Source organism: Vombatus ursinus, unplaced genomic scaffold (assembly GCF_900497805.2).
Source record: "Vombatus ursinus unplaced genomic scaffold, bare-nosed wombat genome assembly UNPS02014906.1, whole genome shotgun sequence".
Lineage (NCBI taxonomy): Eukaryota > Metazoa > Chordata > Mammalia > Diprotodontia > Vombatidae > Vombatus > Vombatus ursinus.
The window spans coordinates 236,797-248,411 of NW_020954684.1; the positions used below are offsets into that span (position 1 = coordinate 236,797).

Here is an 11,615-nt window from a genome sequence, read left to right on the forward strand (position 1 = left end):
TGGTTCCTTCTATTGGTTCTAATTCTTCCTTATAATATCACTAATGTGAAGATAATAATTTAAAAAAAAGAATCTGCTTCCCTTGGAATCTGCTACTCCAGAACTCCTTTGCCTTTCTAAAGATACTTGATATTAAGGTGCTTTTAGAAATTTACTGCTCGGCAGCATCAGACTCACCAAGCAGGTCCTATAGCTTCAACTATGTATAGGCTTCTTCAGTTTCTCCATAGCCCTGGACAGGAGATGCTTCAAGCCACGGGGTGACCTCTTCATTAGAATTAGTAACTTCTATTCTAATGGAGAATGCCTAATTTCACTTTCTCTTAGAAAGGAGAAACTCCTCAGAAACCAATACTAAGAACATTGGACTTACCTTGCTGTCCTAGTCAGCAACTCCCCAAATTTGGGGATTTATTACGAGACAAGGTTCTGGGTGACATCTTCCAATCCATGTGGTCGATTATTGGTTAGTCTTAAATCCAACTGTACTAATAATACTCACACTGCAGAAAAGAGACTGTCACTTTTGGACATCACTAGCTAGGGAGGAGATAAGGGCCAGATATAATCTGGGAGGAGAGGCTGGAGTCTGACAACAGAATTTGAGAAAGAACAAGAAAAAAGAAGTGAGGAAAAGCAGGGTCATACCATGACAGAAGGCAATCTGGCTTTTGGCTAGAGGCCAATACAGCAAATTGTACTTGGTAGCCTAGAATTATGGGATTTTTCCCAGCCTATTCCAAGATTAATAGATGGAATGGTTCGATGCCTAAATAAAGATTTTGAGATGATGTGTTGAGCTAGAAGATCAATCAATTAAATATTCATTGAACTTCTGCTATATATCCAGCACTGTTAGCAATACACAAACATCATATATGATTTCTAATCTAGTTGGGGAGATAAGACTAATATGAAGAACAATGAGTAGACAGTGTGTCATAAAGCAATAAATCCTGCAGTGCAGACTATATATAAATGCTGTAGGAATTCAGAAAAGAGGAAGATTAGTGATGGCTAGAATGGTCAGGGAAAGTTTGATGGGAGAGGTGGGACTTGAACGATGGATAGAATTTATTTTTAAAAAATTATTCAGAACTTAATAAACAACAAATAAAATGAGCATTTCCATATAAAAAGTGGAGCAAATAATGAGGATTATATATCCAACTGTGAATTTCTATTACATGCAGCTTGCTTTTCTCTTTAAATACCTAATAAATTCAATATATTACTTTTAAAGCTGTCCTGCTCGTCCATGTTTCATTCTGAACTTTGTGCTGCTTACTTCTAAGCATTTTCTTTAAAAAAAGATTCAGTGACCATTTTTTTTCTTTCTTGCTAAATACTATTGCTATCCTCTTTCTCCAACCCCAACTCCACCTCTGGAAAAAAAAGAAAAAGGGAAAAACAAAACACTTGTAGCAATATATAGTCAAGGAAAACAAATCCATACACCAGCCATATTAAAAAATTTATGTCTCATTCTGCACCTTGAGACCATTACCTTTCTGCCATGGGGTAGTTAACATACTTCATCAAAGGTCTTCTAGTATATGGCTGGCCATTTCATTAATCAAATTTCTTAAGTTTTTCAGAATTGTTTTTCTTTACACTGTTATTGTTGTCATACAAATAGTTCTATTTGGTTCTGCTGACTTCAGTCTGCATCAATTCATATAAGTCTTCCTATGTTTTCCTGGAACCATCCCTTTCATAATTTCTTATAGTACTAACATTCTATTATATTCATATATCATAATTTGTTCAGCCATTTCCCAATTGATGGGCACCCCTTCAGTTTCCAGTTCTTTGCTACAACAAAAAGACCTGCTATAAACACTTTTGTGCATATTTTCATCTTCCTTCGATTTCTTTGAGGTATAGGTATATTTGTGGGATTACTGGGTCAAAAGGTTATATGGAGTTTGGTTACTTTTGGGGTATAGTTCCAAACTGCTTTCTAGAAAGGCTAGACCAATTCACAGCTCTACCAACAGTGCCTGTCTTCCCTCAAGCCCTCAGCACTTCCAACAATTGTTATTTTCTTTTTTTTTTTCTGTCATCTTTGCCAATCTGATGAGTCTTGAGGTGGATTCCCAGAGTTGTTTTAATTTGCATTTTTCTAAGTATTAGCCAGTTGGGGCATTTTTTTTCCCCACATGGTTGTTGACAGCTTTAAATTCTTCCTTTGAGAACTGTCTGTTCATAATGTTGACCATTTAGCTATTAAGGAATAGTCTTTGTCCTTATATATTTGAATCAGATCAATGGATATGATTTATATAGGAGGGGAGACAGCATTCCACACTAAAGAACAGGGAGGAGAGACTGTCCTGACCTGTGGACACAGCAATAAAAGTTAAGAACAGTGGGGTGGATTATTGAAGGCCTTGAACTTTGGGGAAAGGAATTTAGACTTGATACCTAGAAACGGGGAGGCAGACAAAGTAAATGGATTCAAGTTGGCTTAATTCTAAGACTTGTGAAGCAATGATGATGATGATAGTGAACAGTATTGTCTCCGGTTAAGTATTCTTTATAAATGTGACAGTGTTGTGATGAATTCTTACTTATTGAGTACTCCTTAGGCAGGCAACACATTCTCTTGATCTGTTAGACTTGTTTGGGCCTCAGAAGGAGCTCCATCTCCCTCAACTATCCTCTAGCTTAATATCTGAAAAGAGAAAAAATTACAACAGCTAAGGAAAAGTTGAGGGGGAGATACGAAGGAAAAGGAACCTTGATGAATGAAGATAGTTCGGGAACCTAAGAACCCAACTTCTAACTCTTTTTTTCCAGGCTGGGGTTAGGAACAGGGATATTCTAAGATATAAATTTAGAATCGAAACCAAAAAAAGAACAAAGGAAAGGGAAGCTAAGGAGGAAAAGATTTCACTAGGAGCGAGATGAGGATAATTCAGGTTGGGAATAATGACCACACGGCAGCCTGAGCAAATTTCTCCTATGCCATTCCATTGCTCCTCTCCTTATCACCCTCTGAAGGGTATTAAAAAAAAATTAGTTTTCTTCACAAGATATCAGTCTCCCTCTAGGGCGATAATCCCAACAGGACAGTGCATCATACGCGGAATAGTCTAGTAAGAGCCTCAGAAAGAGTAAGATAGTCTATGGAAAAGAGCAGCCTTGTGACCATGTCCTGTACCCTGTCCTACTTATGCATAGATAGATACACTCAGTCTCACGACCTTTGCAGAGAAGGGTGGAATTAAAATGGAAGTGGAGGTCTTCCAGGGACCCAGGGATGACTAATCATCCGCAAAGGAACCCTTCGGGCGGTGGTTGCAGCCCCCCACCCTCCAAACCTTAGCATTACAGCACTTCCGACCTCGTCCTATCTCTGGAGGCCTCTGGAGGCATTCAGGTGACGGCTGTCCATTATCTCAGGCAGAAGGTCAGCGTCCTCCCTCCACCCCTTCCCAGAAATGGGATGGAACCCAGGTCTCCTGCTTCCTAGTTTCGATTCTGCTCCCCTGCAACCCTGGTGTCCCAGTTCCCTGAATCTCCGGGGCTCTAGGGGAGCTTGGGGGCAGCATTCCCAGTGTCGGCTTCTCCTCTTCGCTTCCATCTCCCTGGAATTTTCCACTGCAGCTGCCTCGGCTCCCAGACACCCCTCCCTGGGCAAAAATCCCAGCCCCCTCCGCCCCTTCCCCAATCACACCCCATTCCCATTCCCGCCCCGGGGGCCCAGCCCACACCCTACAGCTCCCACAGACAGTCCCAGTTGGAGAAATGGGGACTAAAACCCCTTATGGGGGACTGAGAGAAGGGGTTCTTAATCAGGGGTGTGTGTTGGGGCGGCAAGAGGCGGGCAATTGGGGGCCAAAGCCCCCAAGGCGTTGGAGTGGAGGGGGGAGGGGGACTGGCCCCGCTCACATACCCAAATAAGGCAGGGCAAGCGGATGGGTACTAGGATTGGCTGATTCAAATGAGCATTCCACCTGGCAACAGTGTTCCCATTGGCTCTTGGGAAAAATTGGAGGAAGGTGGATGGAGGGTGGTGGAAGGTGGTGGGAGGGCGGGGGGCGGGAGAGATAGGGTGGAGGTGACCAGAGTGTGTGGCGGGGTGGTTACCCGGGCAACCGGGGTAAGAACCCAGCAGGGTGTCCGAGACAGCAGGCGGGGCTGGGAGGCGGGGAAGGGGGACGGGAGGCGGGCGGCAGGAGGGAGAGGAAAGGAGACTGACAGGGAGAGGGTGAGAGAAATTGGGAGACAAGGAGAACGACATGGAGAGGGAAGAAGACAGACAGTGATAGATTCAGGGAGAGAAAGAGAGAGGGAAAGAGAAACACGGTGAGAATAGAAAGAAATTAAGGGGAAAGATTGAGACAGGCTTAGAAGAAAGATGGACAGAGATAAACAGAACTGGGAGAGACAGACAGACATCATATGGTCAAAGGAAGATCAGAGGGAGGCTGGCATAGGTAAAGATGGGAGACACGGAAGAAAAGATGGAGAAAAGAGAAGGGGGACCCCAAGGTGAAATTAGGGAGGAAGGGGATAGAGATATAGACCCAAGGATGATTTATTTCCATTCTCAATAAATATTAATGATGGTTATTAATATTTATTAGAATTAATAATATAGTGGTCATTAATAATTATAATAATATTAGGATGCTTATTCAAGTGAAAATGATCAAGAAAAAACTATGAGGAAAAATAATGGTAGAAAAATATAAGGATAAACAAATATATAAAACTTCCTGCCCTAAACCCCAGTTGATGAACCTTTTCTTCCCTCTATAAGCATATGGTCTCTGTTTCTTCTTCCACCTCAATTGCTCAGAAAGCTTGAGTTTGAGCAAACTTTCCTAGTTGAAGATATACTGATGAGACTAGGTTTAAGGTGAAGGGAAAAGAATGGCTGAGGTGGAGTGAAATTAGAATCCAAGAACTACAAAAGAGTGATGGATTCAAGGGAAGACAGAGAAAGAATGAGGGAAAGAGAAACATGGTGAGAATATGAGGTTACATTTGTAGAGAGGAAGGAGAGATATTTGGGAAGAGGGACTTTGAAGATAGAGTCATTTTATCACATGAGATATTTATGCTTACCACAGTGCCTGGCACATAGGAGGCTCAATAAATATGTATCTCCCCTAGAAGTGGGGGAGAGGAGAAGAAAAAGTAAGAAAAAATTAAGCAAAATGGGGGGGGGATAGTTGAGATTGAGAAGGTCCAGATCATGAGGCCAGATAAGACAGGAGACAGATAAGAGTGCTGCCTGGCTAAGACAAAAATGGATAAAGGGAGAATTTATAGAATGAGGGAGAGAAGTGGGTAGAATAGGGAACAAATGAAAGGATGACAGACATGGTCAGGAGATCAAATGAAAGGTTGACAGACATTGTCAGGAGATGAAATTATATGAAAGGATGGAGAAGGTGGAGAGAAGATGAAATGGAGGTAAAAGTCAAGTTTCAAGGGAGACAAGCAGATATAGGGAAAACATAATGGTAATTACAGTGTAACCTGGGGGTGGGGGGCAAAAGAAGAGGTGAGTACAAAGAACTAGACAAAGAGGAAGAAAACTAGTTGAGAAGAGCTAGGATATGGGAAGATGGGAGAAAGCAGAGGATCATGGAAAAGAGGCTCTGGATGTTCCTCAGAGCAAGGGTGAAGTAAACACAAATTCCAGTCACTCCTCAGCTAAAAGGATGGACCCTCCTTCCCTCTATCTCCATCCTCCAAAGGTACCAAGGGAAAAGCGTGGGAATCGGGAGGGGAGGCCAGGCTCAGGAAGTTAAGTTTGGGAGCAGCTTTTTCCTCCTCTGTTCTCAGGCCTATGGTCCCTCGCTATAGCTGTCAAATAGTTGCGTTATTTCTTCACATCTGCCCCCACCCAGCTTGGCTCCCAAGGCCTCTCTTCTAAAGTTTTTTGAGCGGAATAATAACAACAATGACAGCTCACGTATACATGTGAGCACTTCAAGGTTTGCAAAGCACTTTACATATATTATCTCATTTGATGAGGTATTTATTTAAATACTTGTTCAAATTATTGAAAATGTTTTAATAATTAACATTTGATAATAAATATATTTTAAATGTAAGAGTTGTCACACCCTCTGGCCTTCCCTCCTAGCCCATGCCTGAAGAACTGCCTCCGAAATCCAAATTAGAAATCTGGAGAGAGCCCACCTAGCAAAAGCCCCACCCCTTCCCACTCCACTCCTTTTTCTCCTTTCCCCTCATGCCCTCGGTCGCATCCTTTCTCCAGTTTCAGTCTCTGCTCGCTCTCCCTGTATGACTTTTGACTCTTTGTCTCTCTCTGTCTTCTCCTTTTATCATTCTCTCCCACTTCCCTCCGACTTCTGTCTCTTCTTTCCCTGTGCGTCTGTCTTCTCTCTGGGTCTCTTCTTTCTGGGTCTCTGTGTCTTCTTTCTCTGTCCCTCTCCCCTCTCCTCCTCCCCTCATTTCCATCCTCCTATCCCCACCTCTCCAACCTCCTCTTTTATCTCCCTCCCCTCCCCTTTCCTTTCCTAGCCTTGCCTTCCCTTTCCTCCCCTCTCCTCCCAGCTCCCGCCTGCCCCACCCCTGGGAAGCCCCTCCCGTCGGGCAGCGCCGCCTTATAAGCGGGTTCCCTGGCCGTGGGCGGCAGCGGCTGGTCGGCGGCGGCTCTGGTGGTGCGGGGGCGACGAGCCTGGGGACCTGGGCACCGAAAGCTGTGCACCTGCGGGCTGAAGGAAGGACAGCTCTCTGCGGGTCTCTGCTCCAGACCCTCCCCCGCCCCACCCCGCTCTCCGTCCTCGTTCGGAGGGTCGGAGCTTGCAGAGCGCGCAGTCGCCGCCACCGGACCCCCCCAGCCGTCCAGGGGCTCCCTCCTCCCGGGATCCGGGACCCCGGCTCCCTGCCCGCCCCGGCCCCGGCACCATGTCGGAGAAGAGCGTGGAGACAGCGCCCGAGCTCAGCGCCAAGGTACGGAGGGCGCAGGCAGCTGAGCCTTGCGCCCTGCGCCCTCGGGGTGCGCCGATCCGCTGCCTCTCCGCGCCCCGCGCCGCCCTCTCCCTCTCGGCATCTCTCTCTCTGCCTCTCCCCGCGCTCCTATCCCGACTCCCCTCGGCTCCCCAGCAGCTTCTGGATTGTGCCATGGGCACCCTCCCCCGCCGCCCGCTCGGGAGCCTGGCTCTCCATACCCCGGCTCCCCTCGGCTCCCGCCAGCGCCCTCTAGCTTCCCCGTCTGCCGCCACTACGGCTCCTTTGCTGCCGAGGACCCCAAAGTCCTCCCTCGGGTGCCCCGGCTGCCCCTCCTTGACCCGGTCATTTTCTGCTCCGTGCCCCCTGTCTTTCTTCTCACTTTTCTTTCACCTCGCGTCCGGCCCCTTAGCCTCCACTCTTCTTCGTCCGACCTCACCTTGACGCCCGGTAAGCGGTTTGAGATCCACGAGTGGAACCGGAGCCTCGAGGGGCTCTTTTTCTCCTCTGTCCCGACCCCCCAGTCCCTTCCCTCCAGCTGTGAAAGCCACTGTCTGTCCATTTTCGGTCTTCCTTCCCTTCCCTTCCGTTTGTATCCATTTGTTTCCGTCAGCTGGCCCTTAGCTTTCTCTTCTCGCCATCGAACCCGTCCCCATTCCTAAAGGTTGTGGATACCTTAGGCAAAAAGGGAAGAACGAGGGAGAGGTTAAATCTGGGCACGCCATCCCTCTCCCCTGCCCTGCATTCCGTTACAACTTCCTCTTTTCTAGTCTTCCTATCCTTCTCTCATCCGAGCTTGCCGAGTCCTGTCAGAGGGCCGATTTGGAAATTAATGGGGCCAAGGTTTAGAGGCTGGAAGCCAAGAGCTGGGGACCTGGGAGCCTGAAGAGCTGGGGGTGGAGGCCTCCCTGAGGCTTGGCAAAGAAAAGGAGGCAGAACCAATGGGATTAAAGGCAGTGGGGGAGGGAGGGAAGAGTGTGTGTTCCTGTCCTTGGTCTCTTAGATTCTTATGCTTGTATGTTCTTGGGAGTCTAACAAAGTATACTATGTGTGATGGCGTGTGACTGAGTTAGGTGTTATTATATGTAAAACCAACCATGGGTATGCACCTCTGTGTGAAGTGATGGTGGGTCTCACAGTGTCAGTATGTGAAGGGTTTTAGGACACACGAAAGGCAGCTTGTTACAGTGGAAAGAACTCTGAACTAGGAATTAGGAGACCTGAGTTCTGGTCTACTATCCACTGGCTACCTAGTTGGGTGACCTTGGGCCAAATTGTTTCTCCTCTCTGAGCCTCAGTTTCCTCTGTAAAATGAAGAAGTTGGAGAGGCTCTAAACGGCATTCTCAGCTGTAAATCTGTGATTCTAGAGCCATGATGGGGCTGGGGGCTGGGGAGGAGGAGAAGAGGTCATGAATGCACAGTGTCTTTGTTGTGCTGTTTGTGGTCTTGGTGCATATCGTGTTAAGATGTCCAAACACCAGGCCATGTGTCTGTGTGTATACTATAGCTTGGGTACTTCTCTTTGGTTCTGTGTGTGTATTTGAATCAGTGTCTGTCTGTGTCAGTGTTTGGGTAGAAGTGTGTAAATGAGGCCAGAGAATGCTTGGCACAGAGAAAGCTTAGTAGCACTAGGGCCTTGTACCCCTCTTGGGGGAAGAAAAATAAAACAAAACCAGGGACAGTGACCAAGCCAGGCAGGGGTGACAGGAGGAGAGGACTCAGTCCCCTGGACTTTGGCCTCCCTGGCACTTTGTAGCTCTCTCCCCCTTCCTTCCTCTCTTATCTCCCCTGACCCAGATGGGAAACTCAGACCATAGCTTAAAGAGGCATGGGGCCTCCTAGTGAGGTAGGAAAGAGCCTGGGCCGAATCTCAGCTTTCTAACACTAGGATGAGAGACCATCCCTATCCCCAGGGAGAAGAAGAAGAGGTTGAAGAAATGACCTACAGACCATGTGGCTGGGAAATGAGGATAGAGAAGCAGGATGTTAGGGGAGCCAGACTACAAGAGAGAAGGAAAGAGAGTAGGTGCTTCCTCATGGAGAGGGGATGAGAGTCTCTATAGACCAATCAAATGTAACACACTCTCACTAGCCCCCCCCCTTCTAATCTTCCTTCAGAATGGGGACATACAGAGTGACCTACTCATAGACAGAATTAAGTAAACATGTGTGGAATCTGAGGCACACAGTATTGCACGCTCACATCAGAACTGATCACACGGAAAATTAAAGGGATACAAAAAATACCCTCACAGTGTTAAGGGGGAGGGAGAGGGAGGACTTTGAGCCTCAATGGGTATTCGTTCTTGCTCCTACTGACAGGAGCCACTCACAGGGTACTTGAAGTGGGGATGGGGTAAAGAGAGTGCTGAGCCTCTTGGGGTAAAGAGGAAGACAGTAAGTGCTGGAGTAGTCAGCCAGTAACTCCCTTCTGCATTCTCAGACCACCCCAGACTTTCTCTCTGGCCTTGGGCCATAAGACACCTGTCTTTTTTATTGCATTATGTCTTCCTCGCCATCCTATTCTCCATTCTTTCTCTCTTTCTCTTTTCCCCCCTGGTACCCATCCCCCACCTGACCTCCTACCCTACCAATGGCTGCTTCCCCCCCCCACTCCCCCAAGAACTTTGTAGAAGGAAGGAGGAGGAGTCAGGGGAAGGCACTTGACCTTGTGACCCACTTTGGGACCTAGTATAGGAAGAGTTGAAGGCTGAGGAGGACACTAGTGGAGTGCTGCTTCAGTTCGGGTAGAATGTTTAGCAGAATACCCAGCATGAAAGGGAGACACAGAGACAGAGACTAAGAGAGACAAAGGAGGAGACCAAAGGGGAGAGAAGCTGGGGGAGGCTGTGAGGTGGGGGGGGAGTGATGCTCAAGAGAAAACATGCACATAGAGGCCCCAGAGGTAGACAAAAGGCAAAGGGGTGGGCAGTAGGAGGGGGCCTGGCGGAGGAGGAGGGACATTGGGAGGGGGTGGGGCATTAAGGGCCAGAGCAGATGGAAGGGATTTGCTTTGCTGAGCTGAGCTTTTCAGCTACTCAAAAAGGGGTGGGGGGGGGCAGAGAAGGGGATGTTCAGGGAAGTGGGAATCAGCAAGCCACCAAGGTGACGATCTGTTTCTTCTCAATCCCTTCCCCGAATGCAGCCTACAGGGAGGAGTTCGTCTAGAGTAACTTGGCACTTTTCCTGTCCCACATGAAGAGCCATTGGGTGCTTTGTCACATTGTACTAATGCCCTCCCTTCTTCCAGGGAGCTGCTTGAGGGTGGGGGCAAGGGAAGAAAAGGACGGTGATAGAAAGGCAGTTCACTCTTTGTCGAATATGGTGGTAAGAAACAGATGACCTGTTTGTTTCTTCCACAGGACCTGAAGGAGAAGAAAGAAAAAGTAGAGGAGAAGACTAGTCGGAAAGAGAGGAAGAAAGACGTGGTAGAGGTACAGAGGGGAAGAGAGGGTGGTAAGCCATGGTGAGACCCTAACATCCCTGGGGGTCTGTTGCCTGAGATCCCTCCCTCTCCCCCCGGGACTAATCTATTGGGTACATGCCCAAACCAACATGATCATGTTTTCTGGTACTCATAGGAGGAGGAAAATGGAGCAGAAGAGGAGGAGGAGGAGACTGCAGAGGATGGAGAAGATGATGATGAGGGTGAGGAGGAAGGTGAGATCAAAGAGTGTCGGGAATGATGGGGAACTATGGAAATAGAATCAAGTCAGAGTTGAAGAACTGAAGCAAGGGTCAGGGGCTGCTTCCAGTGGTCTCTGGAGATGACCTTTGCCCCTCCACAGTGACCAATTTCTGGCTTCACAGATGAGGAAGAGGAGGAAGATGATGATGAAGGGCCTGCACTGAAGAGAGCTGCTGAGGATGAGGTTGGGGCTGGGTCCAGGGACTGGAGGGGATGTCAGGGGAATGACAGATCCTGGGGCCCCTTTCGAGTCTGAACCAAGATCCTCTGGAGTATGGGGCAGAGCTGGGACTAGAAGGAGATCCTGCTTCTGTTTTGCACTCATGTAAATCCTTTTTCCCTCTGCAGGATGAAGCCGATCCCAAAAGGCAGAAGACAGAAAATGGGGCATCGGTGTGAGCCTCAGCCGTCTGGGCTGAGGGTGGGGAGGACCCCACGGGGCTTGGAAGTGAGATGGGGAGGGATAAGTGCAGCGGCCTTTTGCCTGGCTCCCTGTTCTGGATTCCTCCCCAGAGCTGTCCCCCTCCTATTCTCCCCAGCCTTCTTACTGTTCCCTCTCCAGATATCCCAATTTTTACCTCTCCATTCCTTCACCTCCTGAACTTTCCTTATCCCTGAGCTCCCCAGCTGCTCCCCAGACTACTCTTCTTTTCCATATCCTCATATCTCCTCTCATCCCCCAGTTGATTCTTCAAAATCCAATTCTACCCCTTTCCATATTCCTAGATTTCCCCTTCTGCCTTCTCTCCCACTCTCCCTGCCTGATCCCTGGATCTCCCTCAGATTCCCCACCCCCTGACAGCACCAGGCTGGGGTTGGGGCTGAGCCCCACAGCTGCCCCCTCTCCCCTTTATCCTTTTTGTATAATTTAATAAAGAAATGGTCGCGCTTCTGTTTTTAACCTGCCTCCTGCTTCCCCCGGCTGACCAGTGGTGTGTGTGTGTGTGTGTGTGTGTGTGTGTGTGTGTGTGTGTGTGTGTGTGTGTG

At 48.0% G+C, this 11,615-nt stretch overlaps 1 long non-coding RNA gene across 1 annotated transcript; it reads left to right on the forward strand.

Annotated features, from left to right (window-relative positions):
- Nucleotides 1-6,611: 6,611 nt before the first annotated feature.
- On the forward strand, nucleotides 6,612-11,529 carry LOC114028973. Its single transcript, XR_003567428.1, has 4 exons — nucleotides 6,612-6,942; nucleotides 10,303-10,600; nucleotides 10,751-10,812; nucleotides 10,977-11,529. It is a non-coding gene; the product is annotated as an uncharacterized LOC114028973 (long non-coding RNA).
- Nucleotides 11,530-11,615: the final 86 nt, after the last annotated feature.